This window comes from Solanum pennellii, chromosome 2, assembly GCF_001406875.1.
Source record: "Solanum pennellii chromosome 2, SPENNV200".
In the NCBI taxonomy this organism is placed as follows: Eukaryota; Viridiplantae; Streptophyta; class Magnoliopsida; order Solanales; family Solanaceae; genus Solanum; species Solanum pennellii.
In genome coordinates this window covers 31,312,422-31,331,684 of record NC_028638.1, presented here as the reverse complement: position 1 = coordinate 31,331,684, position 19,263 = coordinate 31,312,422, and the positions used below count along the sequence as shown (strand labels likewise).

Below are 19,263 nucleotides of genomic sequence, written 5' to 3'. Positions count from 1 at the left end.
TATATATATATATATATATATATATATATATTAGTGAGGAAATAGTATATACTTGAAGGTTTGTTTTGCTTCATAAATATTGAGTAGGTGTTTTGTCCAAACGGGACCTGTTGTGAAACAAACATAAAAATTCGTTAAAAATGAAACAACACCTACAATGCTCAACGAAAACTAGGAAAATAAGAAGTATTTTTGCGAGATAAACCACTCACATGTCACTAGCACCTAAAACGATAAGACAAAAAAACTGTGTTTTTGGGAAAAATATATCATTTAATCGATGGATAAGGCTTCGACATAGAATACCAAACGATAAAACTGTAGTAGTGTACTGACAATCTATTCTACAAATAAAGGTTATAAGGCATATGAAAAGGCTGATAACCTATGTACTTTTACTGAAAGGTTTTAAAAGGAATCATAATTAAAGCTCAATTAATTGTGGAAGAAGAAAATGACCCGGTTTAGTAGAACATCTTTTTGGATAGAGGGTAAAATAGTCAATAAACTTTTGATGTTAATTATTATACTTTGACTTTTGATTTTGTGGCTTCTTATAATATGACCTTTACTATTATATAAATTTTATATAGACTTAACTCTACTTGATAATAAGGTACGTAGTACCATATGTTTTGTTGTGTCCTACCAAGTTTGTCTCTTGAGTTCATGTAAATTAAGAAATTTGGCAAGAAGAAAGTATATTAAATAGTTATAAAAAAAAAATTCTATTCATAAGTGAAAAGTTTCATTACACATTTATTTCAAATGTCAATAACAGAAAAAAATAGTAATGAGTAATGAAGTACTATAAATATAAGTTTTATTGTGAGTTGTTTTTATGTTTTTGTGCATTGAAATTTATGAAACTCTCTTGTTTGGTTACCATGAGGGCCATGACAAAATAATGCAAATTATATTTTTTAAAAATTCAATGTCATTTCTACAAATATTGTGATCCTTTTTCTCCATTTTACCCTATAAAGAAAATAAAAAAAATCTAAATTCATGTATTGGAGCTTATTCAAATTGACCTGGAGAAATAAATGAACTTTCCTTGCTTTTTCTAACCACAAATGTTTCCTCAAGTGATATAACTATCAATTAAAGTAACTTCCCAATTAACTACTTCGTGACACAAACATAAAATAAAGACCTCAAGTGATATCACTATCAATTAAAGTATCTTCCCAATTAACTACTTTGTGACACAAACATAAAATAAAGAGTGAAAATCAATGTGCAACATACGTTCACGAAAACTTGTCCAAAAATTAGAAGTGAAACACCCCAAGTAAAATGTTGAAAAGGATAATTTTGTTGTGTTATGCTTCTGCAGACTTGAGATGGCCAAATAGTCTGTCCTAGCTAAGTGTTCGTCTTGCTAACAGTTGCGCTGTGTAATAAAATACAATACATTACGTCCAATTGATTAAGGCCCGGAGGGATAGTATACTATATAGATTAGGCTTGTTGCAATTTTATTAGTCCATTTGATGATTAAATCCTTTTTCACTACATATACACAAGAATGGAAAAGTTGGTGTTTGATTGCTTTCAAGGATTTTGCACCACAAGTCACAAGCAATCATCAACTGAATATTCAAAATAGACAGTAGAAAAATATTCAAACAGCCAATTGGAGGGGCCACCATTTGTCTCATTTAGTTCAAAAGATGCATTACTAAACTTGGCAAATTTAAAACTATCCTAGATTGCCAACAGGTCGCAAATTAGGTGCCAGAGAAAACATAGTCTAATTCCTTAGTACAAAAGACATATTTTTCACTTAGTTCCTTCAGCAGAGTAGCTGATCACTGCTTACCCTCTTCCACAGGAGACTCAACGTCACTATCCACGGAAGCCGGTGCACACTGAGAAGTGCTTCCATTTGATGTATCCCCCTGCATATCATTGTTTCCCGTTGGCGGTGGAGACACAAAGTAACCATGGTGATGAGCCATTTGGTGCTTCAACAACAAAGGCTCCCCTCTCAGGGATTCACTTTCACCACCATCGAACTCACCATATTAATTCAAGTACAAAGTCAATGGTTCAATGAAGTCATCAAAATCAACCTTGCTCATGGCCCAAAGAATATCTTTATGGGTGACGGTCTTGCGCTGCTCACTCTGGCAACGATTGTTGGCTTCCAATGTTATGAAGCTTATGAACTCAGAGACACATTCTTGTATGGTCTGGTTGGAGTCATTGGATATTTTGGCATGGGAAGGAAGGATCCTGCGCATGATTTTGACCATGTTTGCTATTGGCATGAATTGGTCTTGCTCCAGACTTATGCATTCAGTAATTGCCTGGTTGACATGAACAGGCATTCCGTGCTTCTCTCCATATCTTAGTTCCACACAACAACATCAGAGTGAAACGAAAAAGAAGTGTAGCATATATATATATATATATATATATGTATATATCACCAAATATTGGTCTAATTTCATCACAACTAGATAGGCTTTTGTAATCCAATTAAACATTATTAAATAACATTTGCTATGGACTAACTTTTCAAAGTGTTGAAGCAATTACAGAACTAATGGCATGCGTATACACATGTTTCACTAATATTTAGCTGGATATGAGAGTAATGTTGGGTTTTAGAAAACTGTTAACCAGAAATGATAAGAGAAAAATGGAAAAGAGGGGGAACAAATTTTGGAGTGAGAATGAAAAGTCATTTGTAAAGTGCAAATGACAAGTCATTTCTCTCATATTGGTAGAAGACAGGGAATTGTTGTCCTTATAGTAGGAACACTTCCTTTACTTCTTATAGGGATAAGAAGAAGGTGCCCTCTCGCGCTGTCATCGTCGCTCGAATTTTGATTTGAAATTTTGGACAAATTTTATTTCATCAATCTCATTAATTAAATTCTTTTTCCTAATTTCCTTTCTCTTAAAAATTAATTCAGGATGTTAGTTAATTAGTTAATTAACAGAATTAATTTAATATAACAGAATTTATTTAATTCGCGTGTACTTGTAACATTCCGAAAAGTCATTACTCTTTCCGAAAGACACAACGGTCAGGAAAAAAAGGGTCTAAACAGATTTGTTTGAACAGACGCGTTCGTTGCTAAAAATGGCTATAAATAATAGGTTTTTTCTGGTTTTCAAATACTGAATTTTTTTCCTTCTCTCTGCATACATTTTCTCTCTTAAACAAAAATTGTCGATCGATTGAGAGAGTGTGTGGCTTGTTACTGTTGTTATATTTGCTAAAGTTATTGAAGTTTGAGGTACCGCTACTTCTTTAACAGGTTAATCCGTTTTGTCTTGGGAGAAATTAATCTGCAACCTCGGGTACAGTGAGGGGATTAAATTTTTTAAGGATACACAATAGATTTTGTGGACTCAGATTAAAAGTTTTTTCTGTCTATTTCATCTTGTTTATGTTTCTGTATTTTTTATTAACCTTAATACATGTATTAACAATCTTAAGAAATCTATTAGTTTCTATATTTTAGGTTTCTGGAGATTAAAACCTTTATGGTTTTCTACTCTGTTTGAACTTTTAAAATTCATTCGATTAACGATTAAAAGAACATAAAAACTTTATCGTTAAATCAGAAATTGTTTGTGTAAAGTTTTATTCTTTACTGTTAGTATTTCACATACTAAAACTGTCAGTCATTTGTGACAGAAAAATGACTAATTCAAGTCAAGTAAATGCTGCTACATTGAGTGTTGCAACAACATCGGTTGCACACAATCGTTCAACTTTTGCACTAGCACCGGCTGAGAAACCTGCAAAGTTTTCTGGAGTCGACTCAAAAGATGGCAGCAGAAGATGTTCTTCTATCTCACCATGATGAGTCTGCAGAGGTTCATTAATGAGAATGTTCCTGTTATGTCGGATGAAACTCCGCCTGAAAAACGATTCTTTGTAATAGAATACTGGAAAACGATTCTTGGTAATAGAATAATGGACGCACTGGGATTTTTTGTTTGAAAATTATATATACTGAGTGACTTGCAAGATGATTTGTACAATGTGTACAGTAATGTACAAACCTCAAAAGAACTCTGGGATGCTTTAGAAAAGAAGTACAAAACAGAGGATGCCGGAATGAAGAAGTTCATTGTGGCAAAATTTTTGGGCTATAAGATGATAGACAGTAAGACCGTCATTACTCAAGTTCAAGAACTACATGTCACAATCAATGATCTCCTTGCTGAAGGTATAAATTTATTTAACGCCTATGTTGGAAATCTTAAGTTTATTCTTAATACTCACATAATCTTTAATGTAGGATTGATTGTGAATGATGTTTTTCAAGTGGTTGTCATATTTGAGAAGTTACCTCCATTGTGGAAGGACTTCAAAAACTACTTGAAACATAAACGCAAGGAAATGAGTGTTGAAGATCTCATAGTGAGGTTGAGAATCGAAGAGGATAATAAGGCTGCAGAAAAGATGTCACGTGGTAATGCAATAATATCTAGAGTAAATATTGTTGAATAAGATCCCACAAGATTAAATAAAAGAAAGAAAGCATCTGGTCCAAAAATCAATCCTCCAAAGAATAAATTCAATGGAAGGTGCTTCAATTGTGGCAAACGTGGTCATAGGGCTACTAAATGTCGAGATCCTAAGAAGGACAAAAAGACGAAGATCAATCAAATTGGGCTGAATCCAAAGGAGAAATGGACGATCTCTGTGCAATGCTTTCAGAATGTAACTTGGTTGGAAATCCAAGAGAATGGTGGATAGATTATGGTGCCTCATGCCATGTTTGTGCCAAGAAAGAATTATTTTTATCATATACTCTAGTACCTACAGACGAGAAGTTGTTTATGACAAACTCCGTTGTTGCAAAAGTAGAAGGAAATAGCAAGGTCCTAATAAAGATGACATATGACAAGGTGGTGACTTTGAACAGAGTCTCATACGTTCCGAATTTGCAAAAGAATTTAGTTTCTATTCCAGTTCTAACTAAGAATGTATTCAAATGTGTATTTGTTTCTAATAAAGTAGTAGTGATTAAAAATGAAATGTATGTAGGAAAAGGTTACCTCAATGATGGCCTTTTCAAACTCAATGTAATTGCAGTTGATATGATAAAGATTTTGCTTCTTCTTACTTGCTTGAGTCTGAATATTTATGGCATGAACGTTTGGAACACATTAATAACAAAACCTTGGGAAAACTAATTAACTTAAATGTTTTGCAAAAATTTGAGTGCAATAAATCAAAATTTCATATTCGCATTGAATCTAAGTGTGCTAAGCAACCTTATAAGTCTGTTGAAAGGAATTCAAATCCCTTTGAACTGATTCACACTGATATTTGTGACATGAAGTCAACATCATCACGTGGTGGAAAAAAGTATTTCATAAATTTTATTGACGATTGGACTAGATATTGTTATAGCTATTTGCTAAATGGTAAGGATGTATCAATAGATGCATTTAGACAATATAAAACAGAAGTTCAAAATAAGTTGGATAGAAAGATCAAAATGATTAGAAGTGATAGAGCGAAAAATATAAATCTCCATTTGCAAAAACATGTTTAAGAAAATGGAATAATCCATCAGACTACTACTCCTTAAACTCCTCAATCTAATGGGATTGCATAAACGAAAAACCAAACTTTAATGGAAATGATAAATGTATTACTTATAAGTTCAGGTTAACCACAAAACTTGTGCGGGAAAGCTGTTCTTACAGCAAATCGAATACTTAAAAGAGTACCTCACACAAAGACACATGTTATTTCATATGAGAAACGGAAAGGTAGAAAACTCAACTTGAAATATTTCAAAGTGTGGGGGTGTCTAGCCAAAGTCCATATTCCTTTACCAAAGAGGGTGAAAATAGTAAGGCATGTCAATTTTTGGTTAATAAGTCCGAACATCTAGATGTTCCTGATAACGCGGTAATGGAATTAGATAATGTTGAATTTCTTGAACATATCTATCTGTGTAAAACTAGACTTGAGTCATCTAGTTGGTGGGGGGGGGGGCTAAACAACCCCTAGAAGAACCAAAAGAGAATTAAACCAATGAAGAGAGTCCACGGCGCACTAAACGTCAAAGGAGAGCTACTTTATTTGGATATGATTTTGTACGTTCCTTCTTGAAAGTGAGCCTCAACATTCAAGGAAGCAATGTTGTCTAGCGACTCAACCTCTTGGAAAGAGGTTGTTAATAGTGAGATTGAATCAATCCTAAGCAATAATACTTGGGAGTTGGTTGATCTTCCTCCAGGGAACAAATCCTTGGGTTCAAAATGGATCTTTAAAAAAAGAAGGAAGATGATGGAACTATTGACAAATATAAAGCAAGACTTGTTGTCAAAGGCTTTAGACAAAAAGAAGGTCTTGATTATTTTGACACATACTTGTGAGTGACTAGGATTATATCAATTCGGATGTTAACTGCCCTACCTGCAGTATACGGTCTTGGAATCCATCAAATGGATGTGAAAATCGCCTTCTTAAATGGAGAGATGGAGGAAGAAATTTACATGGAACAACCTGAGGGTTTTGCAGTTCCTGATAAAGAAAATAAAGTGTTCAAACTTATGAATTCACTTTATGGACTAAAACAAACACCGAAACAATGACATGCAAAGTTTGATCAAACCATATTGTCAAATAAATTTAAGATCAATGATGTGATAAATGTGTTTACGTTAAAGATACTCAGAATTAGGAAGTCATTGTATGCCTATATGTGGATGACATGCTGATGATGAGCATGGACATTGCCAATGTAAAAGCTATTAAGCGTATACTCGCTAGTAAGTTTAATATGAAATATCTAGGAGTTGTTGATGTTATATTGGGAATTAAGATTCTCAAAAATCCTAACGGTCTAGCTTTGTCTCAAACTCATTATATTCAAAAGGTACTTGAAAAGTTCAAGTATTTGAATTTCAAAAGGGCAAAGACCCCAATTAATGTGAACCTTCATCTTGCAAAGAATGAAGGTGAAAGTCGGTCTCAATTGGACAATGCAGAGTGTTGAGAAGTTTGATGTATGTCATGAATTGTACACGACTAGACATAGCTCGCGCTATCAGTAAACTGAGTCGATACACAAGTAATCTCAATCAAAATCATTGGTTGGCAATGAAAAGAGTTTTGGGATACTTAGATGACACTCAAAACTATACTTTGCATTACAACAAAATCCAGCAGTTCTTGAAGGATATAGTGATGCAAATTCGATTACTGGGTCATCTGAAATAATATCCACAAGTGGATATGTTTTTAGTATTGGTGGAGGAGAAATATCTTGGAAATCATCTAAACAAACATGTATAGCTCGCTCTACTATGGAGTCTGAATTCATCGCCTTAGACAGGGCAGGTGAAGAAGCTGAATGAGTCCAGAATTTCCTAGAAGATATTTCGTTTTGGACAAAACCAATGGCCCCTATACGCATACATTGTGATAGTTAAGCTGCAATAGGAAGGGCTGGAACTGTTATGTATAACAGGAAGTCTCTTCACATAAGACGAAGACATAACTCTGTTAGAAAATTACTCTAGAACAAGTCATTGTGGCGGTAACTCTACCTAGAAATACTGGAGATCCCAAGATATAGGTTCAAGGAGATAAAACAAAGTCATTGATGACGGTTCAACATTGTCAAAAATTATTTTTTGGTCCATTCTCATGATGAGACATTGTTCAGTAACCAGAATAAAGGCATAAGAACTTTTTAGTAATTTCTAAGTTTGATACTGGGTATATCAAATAGTCTATCTACGAGATAACACATTTAAAAACCACCTATGTGAGTGTTAAGTGTAAGTCACTTCAAGGGGAATACGGTAAGGTCAGTTCTCTAAGCACTTACTAACCGAGATGTGTTCGTGACTGAAACGAACGAAACAACGATAACTAAGAACAATTCAATAGTTGATTGTGTGACTTATGTTGTCTAGGTATACACCAAAGCTCGACGGTTCAAAGATATCAAATCTACCGATTGATAGAGTATATTCGATATATGTTCACTAAGGAAAGTTTAAAGGAAAACCTACTTATCCAGATGCGATTAACCCTTACTTACAAGACACACAAGTTTTTCATTCATATGTTTTAACAGTAGAGTCATTCCCCATTCATGTGGGGGATTCTTGGATTTTAGAAAAGTGAATGGAAATGAGAAGAGAAAAATGGAAAAGAGGGGAACTAATTTTGGAGGGAAAATGAAAAAGTCATTTGCAAAGTGCAAATGAAAAGTCATTTCTCCCATATTGGTAGAAGAAAGGAAATTGTTGTCATTATATTAGGAAATACTTTCTTTACTTTTTAAAGGGCTAAGAAGAAGGTGCCCACTTGCGTTGTCGCCGTCACTACGAAATGTAGACAATATTCACATAAACATGAAAAACACATATTATTTCGACAAAATAGATGGCCAGTGTGAATACATACTAATTAAAGTAATATAAATGCTTCATACATAGTTTTCATTATCTATCTTATTTTGTCTGATGTTCAACTAACTCTGACATTTATCAAACCATTCAAATTTGCCTCTGATCAAAAGCCTTTTTATTTTACCATCAATGTGATATAGGAATAAGACGAAATTGCATCGTAACAGACACTACACTACCTACTGTTTTCATATACTCTATATTTTTAGTACTAGTTGTTCTTAAAGTTATATCTAATCCTGCTTAATCTTTGGATAAAGAATTTCTTGTTAGATTTTAACTAACTTCTTAGAATGCCTATATGTTCTGATGATAAATTTTGTTCTGTATTTTAATCTATGGAAAAGAAGAGAGTAATAAAATTAAAACTTGTCTAATTTGTGTAATACGACTTGCTGGTTTTCAAACTTGCTCTATTTAGTCGGTTTATTTCGCACTCTCTTTTTACTAACCGCATGAATGTCACTTGTTCCCCTTTTGCCTTAAAAGTTCCAAAAGAAAACAAGAAATGGCTGTGTCGATCACCATTACTATGAATCGATCTATTGATCTTTGATAGAACTAGCTTTGTAGATATGAATATGGAAAAAAAGTTAAAGAAGGGTGTATAGTAGATGAAGATACAACCAGCTAAGAAACGTACACAAGTTGGATTTCTTCATCTAAAGAAAATAATGAAAAATTCAGAAGAATGACTGAAAATTATAAGCTCTACTAAAATTTCACAAGTGTTGTCGGAAAAGAGTGATGTGTATGAATAGTGACCCTACCTTGTGAAGGTAGAGAAACTGATGCTAGGCTCGATTAAGTATATCAAAATCAAATATATAAAACATATACAAAGTTTCAAGAATATACCATGGAGAGCATTTGCAAAAGTAAAAGAGAAGCTAGGTAGCATACCAGGGGAAGGGGAACGGGCAGGGGTTGGTTGTGGGAATCTGCGAAAGCTATGAAATCCTCCATTTCCTGAACCAACACAATTACCATTAGTCATCTCTCTTTCTCTCTCTCAACAAATATGCATATCTCTCTCTCGAAATATATAAAGTAAGTGGCTCTTAGCAAGTGATATTTATAGGTACTTTAAGAGAAAGGGGGGACACATAGCAGCAGGAATTAGTGAACGAGGTGAAGGTATTCGCCCTGATAAATAGTCTTTCAAGTTGGACAGTTGAGCATTGACCAAAAACAACATTACTACATACCACCACTTCATCCATCCCAAGTGTTACTTTAGCTCATTTTACGTCAATTAAGGAAAATAATAAATTGAAGTATAAATTATCAAGTAACCTTTAATTATTTGATGTTTTTTTGAGAATTGAGCAATATTAAAAAGTAGTTCTTTAATACGAGAGTATAGTTGGAAAAACATACTAATTTTTGTCTTGAATTCCTACAATATTTTGGGAAAATTTATTTTGGCTAAAGTGCCACTTATTTTCAGATAGGAGTATACATTACTTATTGTTTAATTTAAAACCATTTGGCCATTTCCCTTTTACGTTTCTTCTTTCTCAACAATTTCTAGTTTCAATCCTATTCAAGCCGGCCCCATTCATTCAAGTTGAGAAAAAAATTATTTCAAGTGACTCGTTATCCAGAGTATGTAGATTTACCCACATGTTTTGTGGATAGTGATGACAAATGGGAGAAACGGTTCTAGTTTGGGAGGATTGAAGATGGATTGGATCGAGACTTGGATCTCTTTGTATGACCTTGGAGAATGCTTCACTCATGAATTACCTTTTTCACCGTTCTTATTTTTTTTCAAAATTATTTTTTACGTGTAGGTAATTCGATCATAAACGCGGTTTGATTTCACGAATTATAAGTGAAATTAACATACTAGTAGTAATCAATATACCAAGTTGATGTAACGAAATTTTTGTTGATTAAGTATTATAAGAAAGGATTAGCAACAATATACTGCAGAATCCTTCTTACCAAGAAATACAACACATTTAAGTGATCATAAAACACCTGAAAATGTCTGAATAGAAACTTCGTAACCATTTATGAAATTTAGCAATATTGAAAGCAAACTTTCATCATCCACAATGGCACATCTCACAAATGAAAAACCAAATACGTCTATAAATGGGACAGCTTCGAACACACAACATAATAAATTTTGTATAGCAATTTTAAGATCAGTTTAAATATGACACAACACACTTAATAAAGGGAAGATGTACGTAACATGCCACTGGGAAAATAGGTTGTACATGTAGCTTAGCAGTTCCCTTTTTCCTTTTAGTTTGTGGCATTGCTTAATTTCCCTCATTGTTCAATGATCATTCTCTCAAGTTTTGGAGAATGAGAAAAGAGGACTCTCATTAAGTATATTTCAGTACTTGCTCCGTTGAATATGACAACCTCACTGAATCAATCTCAAAGAATCATTCACACGGTCTTTATCCATTGAAAAGTAAGAAAACAATAATTCTGTTTTCTGACTCAATGTCTCATCAATCTGAAGAAAAAGTCTCCTAATAGTCGACCTACATTACCAACAGTTTGTATCGGTTACCAAGTAGAGTTTTAACAACAAGATGTTGAATGGTACTCCTATAGAGGAAACATATCAAATTTTCATAATTTGGACATGTTTGAAAATTTTCCAGATTAGGAATGTCAAGGTAAACTTGGTAATTGGTCTTGTAAGAAGAGCAAAGAAGTGGTAGAGACTGATATCAGTTCCTCTGTTGTTTTCCAAAGTGTTTGATCAAATATGCTCAATTAGAAATATCATTATGAGGACAAGTAGCACTTATTCATGTTATTTAGCACTTCCACCACACAAAAACATACACATACACACATACGTAAACAGCAAATTGAAGGGGTTTCATTTGGCTCACTTAGTTCGAAACATACATTCCTAAACTTCGCAAACTAAAACTATTCCTAAACTTCCTTTATTGCTTATAGAGTTTAAACAACATCCTAATACCTCCAATAGTTTGAGAAATTGCTCACTCCTTATCCTAATCCTTAGGAGAGTCAACGTCACTATCCATGGAAGCCACTGCACACTGAGAAGTGCTTCCGTTAGGTGCATCCCCATGTATATCACCATTTCCCATTGGTGGTGGAAAAACAAAGTGGTGATGAGCCATAGGAAAAATAGGAGGAAGGTTATAGGGTGTGATATTGGAGCTTGAAGCTGTATCAACCATTGGACGCTTCAACAAAGACTCCCTTGTATGGGATCCACACTCGCCACCATCATCCTCACTTTAACGAGGAAATTACAAAGGCAAGGGTTCAATGTAGTCATCAAAACAAAACTTGTTAATGACCCGATGCACGTCTTCCTCAGTGATTGTGCTCCACTGCTCACACTGGCAATGCATTCGTTTCATATGCTACAAAGCATATGAACTCAGAGATACAATGGTACATGGTCTGTTTGGCGTCATCGGATATCATGATATGGGGAGTATGGGTGCTATGCATGATTCTGGCCACATTTGGTATGACTCGGTCTTGCTCCCGAATGATGATTTCAACAACTTCCTGGTTTAGATGAGCAGGCAGTTCCAGGCTCATCTCCATATCTTAATTTCAAACAACAAAAAAGCACCAGAGTGAAATTAAAAAGAAGTGTGGTATATATCACCAAAATATTCATCTAATTTCATCACCACTAGCTACGCTTTTATCGTCTAGTAACACATTATTAAGTAACATTTGCTATTACCTACCCAAGTATTGAAGAAATTACAAAGCTAATGCACACAAAAATATATGTTTCACGAATTATTAGCTGCATATGAGAGTCATAATGTAAGACGACACTATGAATTTTTAACATTATTCATGTGAACATCAAAAGCATATATTAAATAATCAGTGTGAATACAAGCTATGAAAAGTAAATATATAACGTTTCGTATTTAGTTTTCATCATTTATCTTACTTTGTCTAATCTTCAACCGACTCTCGCATGTATAGAAACTTGTCTCGGATCAGACGGATTTTTCTTTTGCTATAACCGTAATATAGGAATAAGATAAACTTTTCATGAAACGGACAACTTAGGAAATTTTTATGTCATAATTAAAGCCTTCAGTTAATGTAATTTAGCTAGCTAATTTTCAAACTTGCTAACGTTAGACGGTTTATTTCTTCCACTCTCTTTTTAATATTTTCCTTTTATAGGAGAGACACGCGTAAAAAGCGGTAAAGAGGACATACACAAGATTGCATGCATGCCAATTGTTTCCATTTTTTTCTTCTAAGTTCCAAAAGAAGACCAGAAATGCCGAAATCTACACGAGTTGCAGCTCTCCATTTTTATCATCTTCCAAGGCTCAACAGAGCTAAAGAAGAAAATGAAAAATTCAGAGGAATTAATGAAAATTATTAGCTAGCAGCCCAAGTTAACTCTCCTGAAAAAAATTGTGTGCGCTTCAGCATATACAAAGCTTCATGAATATTCAACAACAACGAGAGCATGCCCAGTAATCAGTCTATACAGAACCTGAAAGTGAGATGTGAACATAGTCTTTCCCCTACCTTGTGAGATATATTTTAATAGAAACGCTCGGCTTTAGTAAGCATATCAAATATAAAAATTCATGAATATTCCAACCATACATATATATAGAGAAATCACTTGTAAATAGTAAAAGAGAAGATAGGTAGCATACGAGGAGAAGGGGGATCTACAGAGGTTGGTTGTGGAGATCTGTGATAGCTATGAAATCCTCTATTTCCTGAACCACCAACATGATTACCATTATCCATCTCACTCTCTCTATACAAATATACCTCTCTCTCAGAGCTCTCTTTGTATGGTATGTGGTTCTTGGATAGCAATCTATCCCCATATATATAGCAACAAAATACAAGAGAAAGGGAGGACACGTGGTACCAAGGCGGAGTGAATGAGAAAGAGGTATTCGATGAGATTAATATGATTTCACAGTTGGGAAAATGAGTATTGACCAGAAACGACATAACTATATACTACTACTTTCTCTGTCCCAAAATAAGTGTTACTTCAGCTCATTTCTCACCCATTAAGGGAAAAAATAAATTGAAGTGTTGTTTTCTAAGTTTTTTTTTCGGTGACACATGTGAAACATGACTATCCTTTCTCTCAATTCCTTTTGTATCTGTACCACAACAAAATTCCATATTAAATCAGCCCCCTTTAGTTTTGGGAGCGGAGCTAATAATGCTTGATAACTGTGAGATATTGAGTATGCCCCATTATGTGTGAGAGTATATTTTCCATCCTGATATCAGCATGCCATTCGCGATTTAAGTGCATTCAATTTCCTCCAGTATCACCTACAAGCTGCCGGGGCATTTTGGTCCCATATATTCACATTATTCTTCATACAAATACCATTCACCCATTTTACCCATAACACATCTTTCTTCATTGTCACTTGCCACAAGAGTTTCCCGACTGAAGTAATGTTCCATTTGCAACATTCTTTGAAGTTAAGCCCTCCAAATTTTTTAGTGACACAAACTTTACTCCAATCTACCAGTGCTACTTTCTTCTTCCTTCTGTTGCATTCCATAAGAATTCCCTACATTTCCTATCAATCTCCTTAACACACTTTATGGTAAGATAAAGACTGCTTCCCAAAAATTATAAATAGAAAACAACACTGCCATAACATTTGCAGCCTACCAACATATGACAAGAGCTTAGCATAGGCAGATTGAATTCTTGCTATTATTTTATTCACTAGTTGTTGGAACTCCATGTTTGTCCATTTCTTTGAAGTAAGTGGGAGTCCCAAATACTTGATAGGACGAGTACCCACTGAGAAATACTTGTTAGTCAGATATTCTGCTTAACCTCTTCTCCCACACCAGCTATGGATATGTTTGACTTATCCAAATTAGCCATTAATCCCGTCACTTTACTAAAGTGATCTAGTTCCTCCATCACTCTATTAATTGAACACATATCCCCTTTGCAAAAAATCATTAGATCTTCCGCAAAGATTAAGTGAGTTAGTTTGGTCACTTTGTACATCTGATAGAATTTGAAATCAGGTAAAGCACTTAGAATCCTCAGAATCATTGACAAATACTGCATTACCATTACAAATAAAAGGGGGGGACATGGGATCTCCTTGACAGATAAGTGGGTTGTAGTAACACAAGTCATGACCAGCCTATTAAATGAGTCTAGAAAACTAAATCCCCTCAAAGCTTCCTCAATGAATTGCCAGCTCATCAAAGTTGTATAATTACTTAACTTTTTCTTTATTCGTTTTCTAATTTGAGTTATCAAAATCCTTTTTGTGCTTATAATTTTGATTTTTCCTATTTTAAAAAAAATTTCATGTCTGTAATGAGCTGATTGGTCATTCTTTACTATTATCATGAAATTACTGTTTTCCCTCCCAATATTGACCCCATATTAATTATGTTGAGTTTTGAATGTTGGTTTTAAGAGTTGAATAAAACCTGAAGAATTTGGTAAGTTTTGAGTTTCAAAGGGCTAAGTTGCTCAAAAATGGTTTTCGAAGCCGTTTTGAGGAATTGAGAACCTAATGTAACACCTTGTAATTCGGAAAACAAAGAAAACAAGTTTTTTGGGTTAAAGATTGTGTCTATGGGTCCTATCTACGACTGTAGATAGCAACCAAAGGAAGAGAGAACATAATTTTTCAAAAATCAAGTCTCATTACCCTTTGTACGGTTCACCAGGACGGTCTGTCGTTCTTTGTACAAGTCGTAAATATGTCTCATGGGTGAGTCCTAGACTTAGTGAAATTTTTAAGGTTAAGTTGGTTGCTACAGTTAGAGTCTAGTCTACGGACCATAGGAAGACCTACAAGTCGTAGACATGTTGCGTCAAAATGAGGCTTAAATCAAAAGTTCTATACTTTTCAACGGTTGTCCTTAGGTCCAATCTGTAGAAGGGTATGACAATTATCTTTAAGGGGATTTTACGTCTTTTTCTTGGTGATCAATGCCTAAACTAGGTCCTTTGGTCATAACTCCTAATCCTAATGTCATGCCCGAGCCTACGCCCCGAGCCTACACACTTACTTAACTTAGTGGAAGACAATACACACAGTTATACGATGACCAATAACTTAACTAACTGACAAAACTAAGAATATTTTAAAGATTAAACATTCAACTGGCCAAAAGTGGCAACCCAAGTCTTACCAATATAGAAAGATAATGAAAAGACTAAAGGATTAAAATCTGATTGTCTATCTATGAGGCCTTCTAAAACTTAGAAAAGATGTTGGGACAGACCACACAACATCCTAATAAAAAAATAGTGAAAAAATAATAAAAGGAGTCCTACAGAATGCATGAAGGCTCACCAACTGACTTTGGAGTGCTCACCTAGATCAAGGGTGCGCGGGATTATCACGCCCCGAGCTACCCCCGAGACGCGGACACGGAATCTAGGACCACAAGTGAACCCAAGCTAACCCCGCTGGCATGATCATGAACATACTAAAGATAATAAATTGTTGCGGAAGCTAAATCGTAACTTATAATGAAAACATGGGGAATACCCATATGCTAAAACTGAGATATATGAAAAACCGATGAGTTTAATGCAAAGAAATATTAACTCATTCTAAGCTGAAACTAACTATTTCTGAAATAAGCCTCTAAACTAGACTAGAAATACTGGGACAAGACCCAACTAAATCTAGAAAAAACTAAAACTAAATGACTAAAGACTGAAATGAAACTCATAAATGTTGTCATCGAATAATGAGGACTCACCACTGAATCTGCTGAACTGGAGATCGGAAATCGATCTATGCGTGATCTGGATGCTAAGAACCAGAACCTACATCACGAGAAGATGTAGTGCACGTATGCGTCAATACTTGAAAGGTATTGAGCATGTAGGATAGAGTAAAGCTGAAATAAAATATAACTAAACAAGCATAACAACAAGTATAATAATGTGACATGATAAATTCAATTCTGAGCTAACTGAATGCAATGACCAATTTATAACATGCTGAAACTGAATACTGAATATACTGATAAATGGTCAATGTAGAGAGTCTGACTGAACTGTGGGGGCTACTAATAACTGATAATAAAACCATTTGAGCTAAATATGGAGTCCTATGTATACGCCCCATCGAGACGACCCAATATACCTTGCCAAAGGTACAAAGGCATGTTGGCGTGATCACTAAATTGATTGCTCACAGAGGGGACTAACAACCTACTTGGCTAGTAGTTCTGGGAATATTGGGTAAGTTAAACCCTAGTCCAACTCGATATTATACTACTCCCAATGAATTTTTTAAATTAACTGATTATGTCTGAGTTTCTGTAAATACTGAATAGCTCGAAACTGAACATGTAAACTAAGAATGCTACAATTAATTTGGTAATTATTCATTTATAACTGAGGCATGTATATCTGAAGTGTCTGAAATATCTGACCTAGCATGTGTAATTCAAGAACTAAAGAAATACATAGACAGGGTTTGGAAATTGATAGAATATGTGCCTTCACTTAACAAGTAATGGACCAGGTCCCTTACTACACTCCAGAAAATTACCAGAAAGTTAAATGCAGTAAAATCAACACAATGATTTTACGTGGAAACCTCCTTGCTTAAGGGAGTAAAACCCCGACCTGTTCCACAGGATTTTCAATCGTTTTCACTAATCTTCAAAAGCAAAAGTAAAACACGATTACAACAAACGTAAGAAAGAGTTATCAATCTTACAGTTAAGCAACAGTCCCTATTGCTTAACAAGCCTAAGTAGAAAACTATCTACCCACTAAGCTATCCCACTTGGACAACTTAGACTTTCAACACTACCCACTGATTCCTTTATAGTTTCAGGAATAGTTTACAATATAAGAAAAAGAGAATATATTCCTAAACAGCTGCACTAAAAAGCTCCAGAGATTTCTGCTGTTCTTGGAATGATTCTGCATTTGCTTGGTAGTAGCCTTTGCAAGAGTTCTTGAAAAGTTTTTATCAAGTTGCAAAAACTGCTAAAAAATGTTTAGAAAAGTGCCTTTTATATGGACAAGTCACTTTCCTAAACCTCTTTGCCATTGGCTGGAAGGGTCACACTTTCTGACGCCATCGGGAAGTGTGCACCTAATTTCTGTACCGTCTCCAGTTGGCAGTCAACTGGCTCGTCATCATGAGAGACTGGTACTTCTACTAGGTCCCTGGGTTTGTTTCATCTGCAATACTCAAACAAGAAACCTGCAATAGGTAAGAACCCCGGTACCTTTATGAGGTCCCTAAGTTTGTCAAATCATCAAAACTACAAATAACATTTTCCCCCTTTTTGATGATGACAAACAATGATCTGAAATCTTTTCCAACATAGTTCCCCCTTCCTATATTGTCCCTCACAGTGTATTCCCCCTGACTGTATATTCCCCCTCACTGTATTCCTCACATGAATAAACATTTAGCTACTCACAGTTACTTCCCCCTTTTGGCATCATAAAAAAGATATGCAGTAAACCAGTGATGTCAACATAAATACTGAGCAAGATCAAAGCTAAAAAGCAATCAAACAGTAGAGGAAAAGCATTCACAAAAGAAGATAGTCAGAACAGCAAAGGAATAAAGTAACCAACATGCCATCATAACATAAATACATTAAAAACAAACTGAATATCCATCAACACAGTGATAAGCCACACAAAAAAAATGACACAGGGAAGGATTGATTAACAGGCAAGGAAGAGGGGGGAGGATGAGACAGGGACTGGATGACAAGAGTGAGTCGTGCATTGGCAGCATCATTATCTTTGATAGCCTTTTCATGCAGGGCAGTTATCTTCGCCTTCAACTCAGCATTCTCTCTCTCCAAAGCTTGTACCACTGAAGAACCAGGTCCCTCACTCTGTGCAGTAAGCAGTTCTGCTTTGAGTATAGCAATCTCAGCCTCTTTACCACTCAAACGCACAGTAAGCTCCTCAACCTCGTGCTTTAGCTGATCCTGATCTTCAATAAGTTGAGCCATCTTGCTCTTTGGATAGCCTCTTCCTTCAATGCACTCGCACTCAACCAAGGTACTTTCGGAGATAGTCTGTTTAACCGTCCCAATCTTTCCAGTACTGAGAGGAATGTGAAAATATTTGAATACCTTTGTGAGGAAGTATCCATAGCCCATTCCATGCACACCTTTTCTCTCAATAACTGTTTTATGGATATGGTCAAGCATTAGGCCTGGGAGGTTCAGGGCTTCAAAGTTGCACAACATCTCCATGACAAACAAATCAGCAGCAGTAGCTACTGTCCTCTTTTCAGTGCGAGGAAGGAGAACCTTGTTAACAAACTCAAAAACCAACTGGTACTCACTCTTCATGATTTTCTTATAAATCCCAGCAACCTTGGTTGTGGGTGTCTTTGAAATCACAGAAGCAAACTCAGAAGAGCAAGTTTTGTCCAGAACAGACCGGGTCCCCTCTTTAGGCACCCTGAGAATCTTGCCCAACACATCCTCATCTAAAAATATAGCAATGTCATTTACCCGAGTGAGGAGGCTCCCATCTTCCATGAATTGGACATTGTAGTAAAATTCACGGACTTCTTCTTCATGGAGGATGGGGGATGGTTTGTCGAACAAGTGCAACCAAGATTGAATCTCCACCATATCGTGCAGAGAATCCATGCCAGGAAGAGTTATGATTCCCATATCAAAAACTCTTCCTGCCAAGACTGCTTGGGTTCTCAGGTTGTCAACCACCTCCTGCAGGTTGACACTCTCAACTTTCTTGGCTTGGGAACCAGGTCCCTGTGACCGTTTTCTCTTTTTCTCAGATCTCTTCCCTTTTGACTTTGTGTTGTCAACCTTCTCAGTAGCCTTTTCCTTTTTCTTTTCTGACCTCTTTTT

The 19,263-nt window shown here is 35.3% G+C and overlaps 2 pseudogenes; both read right to left on the bottom strand.

Annotated features, from left to right (window-relative positions):
• Nucleotides 1-1,814: 1,814 nt before the first annotated feature.
• On the bottom strand, nt 1,815-9,412 carry LOC107010825 (annotated as a pseudogene).
• A 1,984-nt stretch (nt 9,413-11,396) lies between these two features.
• LOC107010878 lies at nt 11,397-13,173 on the bottom strand (annotated as a pseudogene).
• Nucleotides 13,174-19,263: the final 6,090 nt, after the last annotated feature.